The sequence below is a fragment of the Thermobia domestica genome, chromosome 10, assembly GCF_964235325.1.
Source record: "Thermobia domestica chromosome 10, izTheDome1.hap1.1, whole genome shotgun sequence".
Lineage (NCBI taxonomy): Eukaryota > Metazoa > Arthropoda > Insecta > Zygentoma > Lepismatidae > Thermobia > Thermobia domestica.
The window spans coordinates 24,482,365-24,491,839 of NC_137463.1; positions in this window are offsets into that span (position 1 = coordinate 24,482,365).

Here is a 9,475-nt window from a genome sequence, read left to right on the forward strand (position 1 = left end):
ATCTTAAAAGCCATGAAACGGGCAAGTAGCAACGATAGCTTCAATCAAAGTGCATTTGTAAATATTCTAAAAGAGTTTCCAGTGGTACTTTCAAAGTCACAGCTACCAGAAAGTAAACGAAGGAAAGCCAAAACTTTGAAGGTAATTACAGTGAAATGCAACGAAATATCAAATACATCTACGACTGAGACACAATTCAAAAGAGAATCTTTAATATTCGAGCGAGAATAAAACAAAAATAAAAAAGAAGAAAAAATAATAAAAAAAAAAAAACGGGAAAGAAGAAAGTAATACTGAAACCATGGGAACGAACCTATTTGAGCTGATGGATGTTGATTGGAATCCAGCAATATCAAGATTAACACGACAAGCGCATATCACGTGTTGTCCAAGGTCTTTGTAGATTGTTTGGCTTTAAGAACGAAATCAGACACTTGGCTCCTTTGTTTTCTTTTTTAAAAAGTCCAGCCACCCACGTCATAAATCACGTCCATCTGATTGCGTTTTCCACACCATACTTGTTCCCTTTCGCCTTGACATAAACAAAATACATTCTCATGTATACACCCTTTCTATCAACGTCGAGTTGAGTTGATTATAAGTTTAACGTCCTTTTCAGTAGCGTGCCTATATGAGACAGAACCCACTGATTAACGTGGAATCCAAACCACATGAGCTCCTGCCGGGAATCGAACGCGGGTCTTCTATGCCAAAGGCATGTACGCTAACCGCTTAGCCACGAAATAGCTCTTCCTATTAACGTATTACTCTCCAAAATACTAGGTTTCTTTAATGCCAGTTGTGTATAGTCAGATGCTCCGATAGCACCCGGAAATGTATATTGTTCTTGCCACTCTGCCTTTGCTGTTTGTATATTACGCACACTTCCGGAAACAATCCATTTTCAGGTAGTCATAGACAGTACTTTGAGCCACACCAGAATCCTCTGACATTCCGACCTGGAATCCCGGTTCACTCACGTAAGGCAAGAAAACCAAGGGCACCGATTTCTCTGTAAATTGGGGGGGGGGGCATTCAGATGCAGAAGGTATATAGGCCTATATCAGGATTTCAAGACAAATTGCACTCTAATTATGCCAAATATTGTATATTCATAAATACAATAGGGGGCCCACATGAGCTTTGGGGGGCCCGGGCCCCCCACAGGATCGGCGCCCTTGAAGAAAACCCGCATCTTTTCATCATTACGTAGTCCACCACCCCGAATTTCGGTTGATTCTCCTTTAAAAATGTTGTGCTAATCACTACATTTTCTTTCATAAAGTTATAATGCTTTTTGTAATCTCCATTTCCAACATTTCTATGCAGTTTATAAGTTTTTCTACGTAGTAAAACAATCATATACTCTGCCATATTTCGCACGGAGCCACCTATTTAGCTTGCTCCACAAATTTGGAGAAGTTACTAGCATCACAGAAGAGTCTTTGATTTTTATTGATATCAAACGCGGAGTAGTTACTCGGCTCGAGAATAGAGGTGTAGTTACTTCAAAAGGGCGGGGCTTCTCCGAGGTCAGCCGAGACGACTAGTGCTCAGTTCTCTTTTTATTGATACCAATGCGAGTAACTACTTCAAAATTGGGCGTAATGAGTAACTTCTCCGTTTTATTGATATCACCCAATATATCATATAGATAGATAGATATTACCATGTTTACTCTGATAACCTATTTACACTGATTTTTTTTTTTATAGTTTCAAATTTTTGTTTTAAAATTTTTGATTTTAACTTAATAATGATTAAAATTTTCAATAAATCATGTGCTTATTCGAAATGTGAAAATTATCATTTTTTTCGGTTTTGAAATTATACATAATTGAGCACAATTTTGCAGACCTGTCATAACATAGGCCTATTTCATGTAATAAACTCTTTGTGGAAACTTTCTTCTCAAAAAGCGAAAATGCATGAAAAAGGTTGCATCTTGGTTTGTGCCACATTCGTTGTCTGACCAACTAAAATAAGGTTTTCATTCGTCTGCTGTTCTTCTCGTAAGTTTGTGGTTATTATAATCACATTTTAGAACACATTTTTACTTCATCAGTGGGCACATTTCAACGAACTTGTTATAGGGTTGCCAACTGGCCGGTTTTCACCGGCCTAGCTGGAAATATTGCTGTTACTTTGATTAAAGACCAAGGTGACCAGAATTTTCACTTGCGAAAACGGGACGCATACGAATCGGCCACGGGGGGGGGGGGGGGGATATCTGACTTGGGACTCAGCAGTGTTCTCAATTTACAAAATACACAATTAAGAGTGATAACACACCGTTTCTAACTTTACGTGTACCATACAACAAATAATGGTTCCCAATTGCAAGTTCTACCCACCAATTCTTGTAACTAGTTGAACACTCACAAGGGAACCTTCCGAAAATGATAGTTGCAGTGAAAGATGTGGCCTATGCCAATTGAAAGAGCTGTAACAGAGATGAGCATTCCCAAAAAATTAGCTGCCCATAGCAATAGGTTCAAGAAATATAAGGGGTGGAAGTTCGGGAAACAGCAAGGTTGGACAAGGGGAAAAAGTGCAAATTCCGCAAAAAAAAAAAAAAAAAAAAAAGGGGGCACGGCAAAATACAATGCTGACAAGTGATGTATAGAAAGAGACTTGCCACAATAGGGAAAAAATGGAGGCCACCAGTAGGGTTAACAGTGTTGCCAACTGCAATAAAGGTACATGTTTTGCAAAGAGCACTATATGAATTGATTGCAATATTCAGTGTCATGTAGAACATAAGATATGGCGTGTATAATCAGTGGTACAATCTAACAAAAGAAAATAGAAAAAACAGAAGTACGAAAAATACGGAAAAGACGAAGTTGGCCATAATGCGCCACATTTGATCACGAGCTGTGCATATTATAATGAACAAAACAAGAAGCACCGACTATGCAGGAAACCGACGTACCTAGAGTCGAAAAGAAAAACGAGTTCCAAAATTGGCAGCACTGGCCATGAACATCCAGACAAGTCTAATATAGTTAGGCCACTCGCTTCACAAAAAGAAAATTCCGGCAACAGGCATTAGCCTTCACATCATTTGTACACCTTGTCTCAAAAAGGTTGAGTGCATTCTTTATTGGTGTTTTGAGGCAAAAATTTTCTAAGTCCAGCTTCGGGTATCTTCGGGAAAAAGTAAGCCAGGTTCGAACCTCCAAGCCAGCCTTTGCAATCGGGAAAAAGTTTGCAGATGTGTTTTTCTTCTTTTAAATATAATAAGACTTGTTACCGAGTGTTTAAAAAAGCAACATTGATTGAAATACTTAATGATATAATATTTCGAAACCTTTTATTAATGTGAGCACATGCTTGTTTGTCATTTAGCTCTTTATACGTAATGGAACATTTAAATACGTTAAAGAATCTTTCCATATGTAAAAGAATGCTCAAAATTAAGAAATAGAAAATAATTATCGCCTGAGTACTAAAATAAAAGTCAAAGTAGAACAGAAACAGCGTTTGTAATGGATATGAATGTCATAATTATCTTGAGATCCGTTATACATCGCTAGAAGCTTAGTTCTAGAAGTCCTTGTGTTAGCTCAGTGGTAAGCTGTCGGATTTCAAATCATAAGGTTGTGAGTTCGAATCCCATCTGGGTCAATACTTTTTTTTAAAATTATATTTTCCGCAATGCATGAAAAATTATATAAAATAATTACTTTAAAATACATAAGTTGTTTATATATAACATAATAATTGCAGAACATAGTAATTATTATGTTTAAAATATAACATCTGAGATAATTTTCACAGTAGGTCGGTATTATATATGAGGATGTAAATACAAGTTAAGAAACTCGTTCAATAGCAATAAATAAATCATGTAGTGTATTTATTTGCAGCTATTTGTCATATAGAGAGGAATTCTCAACATTCATAATATAGAATGTAATTTATGTTCTTGAAAAGTTATTCGATGCATAAACAGAGGGTATAAACAGAGAATCCAAAGTCGGAACGCTCGCAAAAAAATTCATGAACCCCAAAGGTCACGTGGGCAGACTGGAATTGTCCTTATGAAGCATGCCACAGCAGAAAGTCTTTACATAGATTTTCAATTCAATTCCTGATATATGCTTTTGCAATGTGGAAGTGGTGATGCCTTGAGTCGCCCTCTCTCGCTCGCTCGCTCTCTCACTCTCTCTCAATTTATACAGAATATAAAAGTGGATTTATGTGTGTGTTTCAACATAATTCTGATATATCTAGAGCAATTTTAACTATATTTCTTACAGTCTGGAAAAAGAGTACTGTCGGGATACATATCAAAAATGCTAGAAACGGGTCGATATTATTATTGAATCCATAGTTTCGTGGTCGCTTAGGTGAATAGCTCTACTTTCAATTCAAGTCCAATTAAGTTCCCATTAGCACCCAGGGTGGTTACGTAGCGACATAAAGATATCGAAATCAACCGATATTAGAATCGAATCATAAGTTTTCAGCGCCGCTAACAGTGCAGCATTTCCCATTAGTCCACATTAGTCCCATTGCCTAGAGGGCAACATATTTGCAGAGTGCAAATTTTAAAACTTGAATAATATTTTATTTTTTTCCGTATGAAAAAGTTAAAAATCATGAGCAAATATACTATTTCACGAACAATCCTCTTTTACTATTCTAATATGTTTAATAATAGCGTAAGAAATGTAATAGTAATTCAGAACATGTTTCACAGTTGTTATTTTTTCTTACATAGTTGTAGCTGTAGCATGTAGTGAGTGGAATTTAACTGTAATAAATTCACTAATTAACCATATTCGAATTAAGTTTTATTTTTAGGTTCGGAATGAAGGGGCGGAGAAATATGGAGTTATTGGGGGCACCGAGCTTTTCTACATTTTACTTTCAAGATCTCCATTTTTCTTTTGTCATTTGTTCCTAATAAAAAAAGTTCAGTCACTTTTGGATTGTCATAGGATAGCAGGAGTTGGATTTTGGGATGCAGCCTGTGAGATTCTAGAGGAGCTAACTGCTTGAAAAAATATTTTTGAATCATCTGTAACATATGAAATAAGAATATGTATCATAAAAAATTGAAAGTAACTATGTCTGCGTAATCATCACGGTCAAATTGCAAAGTCAAATGAATTGACGTTTGGTATATAATCAGGCTCCAATCCCAACTGGGAAGTTATCATACGCGTGTCACTTTCATTATAATACATATCCTTAGGGGGAGTAGAAGTCCGAATTTTTGCGAAAAATTTAGTATCTCACAAGCCGTTCAACTGAGAGCTGAAATTCAGCATATAACTCTTTATTAAAAATAAAGAGAATATGCCCTGGCATTTTTTAAAATTGTCTTTTATGAGCGGGGGGACGGGGGTGCATTTTCTATATATTGGAAATTGGTAGTGGGTTGATTTGTAAAAATAATCGAAAACGATTGATATTAGTTGAGAAAAAAATTGAGGAATGCAAACTAAAGCTCTTTTTGAATTTTATACCCACTGCTTTCTATTTATAAATGCTGAAGCTGGTGTTTAATATATGGAGCGTTCCGAGCATAAGGCAATCAAGCCATAAAGTTAGAGAAAAATGGCCATAAAATTTGTATTCTAAACTTAATTACATGGGCATTTCCAATTAGTACGGCATGCTTAATTATATAGAAAATTAGTTTCTCTCTTTTTTTTTTTTTTTTTTTTTTTTTTTTTTTTTTTACGTTGGTCTACTTTTCCTTGATTGGAAACTTTTAAATTTCACCCTATTTTCTACTGAAATGTGTCTGTAAGGCAACAAAGAAATAATTACATATGATAAATTTAAATTCATTTTAATTCGGAAGATGAGAAACACTTTGCCATTATATATCGTAAAGGTCAGACCCACCAGCAGAGCCGTAGCTAGAGATTTCGGCGCCCGGGGCGAAGCAGAATTCGGCGCCCCTACACTCATCTTACTAATCTTACCAATCATTATATATATATATATATATATATATATATATATATATATATATATATATATATATATATATATATGTAAGAAAAGCAGCTTTTGTTGTTATGCTACGCTGAATTTTTATAAATCTTCTTGGAAAGACCATTGCAACAACTAAAAATGATCATTATGTATCCTTTTTCAAATAAGAGATTTTTTCAAGAGTGTTATTTTGGGCTTTTTGTTAAGATTGACAAAACTACGTTTGGTTGTATACAAATTCATTAGGAGAACAGTTCAGGAAAATTACTACTATGTACAACGTTTAATACTATCGATAAGAAATTATATTTCAATACATTAAAAACTATGTGCTTCTAAATTGTTCGAAATGGGTGACAGTATTAATTTCCAATAATAATTGTAAACATTTTAATTTTATTCTGTATGTGACCACATCAATAGCATTTTAATTTCGATCTTTTTACGGTAAAAAATATTTTGTGAAATGTAATGGAAATTCAGAAGGAGCCTTCTTTGTGAATTTCTAAATATTGATCGATGGAGGTGAAGAATATGTTCAATGTTTGTACTTAAAATCCAAAATATACTTTGGCTACTACATATGTCTGAAATTATAGTAATTACTTAATTCTTAATGAATGAAATATCCGAATTTAAGCTACTTATTATTAATTAACGTATTAAAATACACTAACACGTACTTTAATTAAGAGTGTGCGTACTTATGTTTTGAATGTGTGTAGATAGATAAAAACATGACACAACTAGACACGTATGCACAAAATAATATGCTGGCAATACAAAAAGTTGATGAAAAAATGACCCCAATAAATTCCTTCAAACTGGAAGAATTTTATATGTTAATGGAATTTAAAAATAAATCATTGGTATTGGTAGTGATTAGTATCTAAAAAAGTTGAACTTCTTTGGGCTAAGTTCTGATCCCTTAAGTCCCTATTCTACAACTGCTTGAAGTTCGAAAATGTTATTGTTCCCCTCGTTTACCTTTATTTTTAATATTATCGCACAAACAGCAGCTTGAATGTGTCTCTTCACTCTTCTCACTTTCATACCTTCATTCTCACCGTCGCACAGTGGGGCCGAACCAGGCAATTCTTATCAAAAACTCGAAGAATGAAGTAAAAGACTGACTTGATATAATTTGCTATAATGAAGCCTTAATAGTGTACACGTAAGATAGTGTGCAGGAAAATAAGTGATAGCAACTTACAATGAACTCATGGGACGTGTAAATTTGGTTATCCGCTGAAGCCGGAGAGAAGATAGGAAATTGATTTTGAATGCGACTATTTCTACATTGCGTGTAGATATTCATTGACTGGTAAACATGGTGACACGACCGACATGTATGTATCGTTTTGTATATTTAGAATATTGATGTGATGTGTAGTCAATAATCATATTAGCAATGATGCTAATATCATTATCATATCCTTATGATAATCCCCTACTTAATATCATATTTGGAAAATGCTGTGGTACTGAAAGCATATAAAATATGGTCAAACGATAGAATGGCATTTTACTAGAAAATATGGCATAATATGTCTGTGATTTTTTAATATGTCGTAACAGAAACATTGTTCTTATTGTATGCAAAGAGAAAACCTGCACATATTTGCACGTGTGGAAAATATAGCACATGAAAATGTTTGAGGAAAACCGCATTCTGGATGCAATGCTGCTTTTGAATTGAGCTGGGATGAATGTGAGAACAAGTGTTAGGTTATTAGACATGCACGCAGTGACAAAGTTGAATATAGGTCGATTCTGGGAATTTTGCCCAAAGACCCATCTTGTTTCCAACATCTAGTCATACTTCTCTGTCATTCACCAACAGAACTAAACTCTAGTCAAACATATTTGATTAATGGTGGCGACATTTTGAAACGCCAATGCTAAACAATCTATGGACCATAAGATAGAACCATATTAAAATGGTGTTGATCAATTCAGTATTGTGTTTTTGTGATGCATGCACAGAAGTGACATTGGAATCAACTGTAATGAGCCTCCGCTCGCTCCAGCTCAGAGTGTTCCAATCAAGCTATGAAATGAGCTCACGTAATGCACGATGCAATATATGAAACAACCTGAACAGGTTACTAATGCTTGTAAATCATAATATTTTTAATGTATCTGATAATATATTCATATCGAGAACTTGTGATGAGATAATTTTTATGTATTGAAGGTCCTTGCATCTTCATTGTCATAACAAATCCTCCACAACTTTGAAATAATTTTGAGAAGCAAGAACTTTTCTTCAATTTTATTATTCTTCAGTTGTAAAATGAATAAGTACACTCTTTCCTTTCATACATAAGAATATAAGCCAATCGTAAATTGCCAAATCAAAGCATATTGCCCACGCGTTTCTTTATGCCAATCATATAATCTGTTATATAATTTAGGCGCGAATATAAGGGATATTTCCTTTTATGATTAAAACTCTATGTTTTTGATTAAATAATGTCGAAATAACATTATTGTAGCCACTGCATACGCCGAACTAATTGATTTCAATTTTCCGCTTCATATTGCGAATTCTTATTTTTGCCAAGAATTCAGTGCTTTGGCCCCACTGTGCGTCGTGATTAATCCGATTGGGTAGAAAAACGTTTTGAAGTCAGCAAATTCATCACTGTCAAAACGCCGAACAAGACTTTGCTCGTTTCTGATTTTGAAATGAAATGAAATCTTTAAGTTTTACGCTGGCCCCCCCTTAGCTACGGCTCTGCCCACCAGTATTGTAACAAAGAGGTGCTTGAGCCAATGACGGTAGAAATTCAAACTCCGATAAGTGATAATTTCACAGTCTTGTTTTATTACAAGTGTAATCTCTTTAGTCAATGGAGAGGAGGACGTGGGTCATCGGTCAGAGTTGATGTCGATGGGTTTTGGTGGGTCGGAGTTGGTCGCAATGGTTCAGAGTGGTTCATAGTTGGTGGTGGGTCAGAGTGGATCACGATGGTTGATGGGTCAGAGTGGGCCAATGGGTCATTTGGGTGGTGGGTCATAGTGGGTCATGGTGGGTCGTGGATCAAATTTTCATTGACCCAAACCATCTCTGGTTAAAATTGTACTAAAGATAAGAGGCACCGAAGATGCATGTCGGCTATTATGCTCAAATTTTGCGCATGGATAGTACTCCACCAGAAAGCAATAAATCTGAAACGGTTCACGGTATGACCTCCTAGAACTCGAGATGTAGGGGTTTGTCTGATTGGCTAAATTAAGACGTCAATAATTTATCCTTCAACAACCAAGCTTTTTATAATCGTTTCCGTGGGGAAGTCAGAAGAACACGTGCCTAGTAATCGTAATATTGATAGTTCGCGTCCACCCCGGGGTATTTGTTTTGTGTTTTTTTGTTTCACCTAGATATAAACAAATCACACATATAGGCATTTTAACACATTTTGGGAGAGTAATTTTGTGGTTCGTTGGCGTTTCATCGCGTCTCTGCCGCTGGTAGTAAAGTTTTCAATATGGAACTTGGGCCATCACGGAT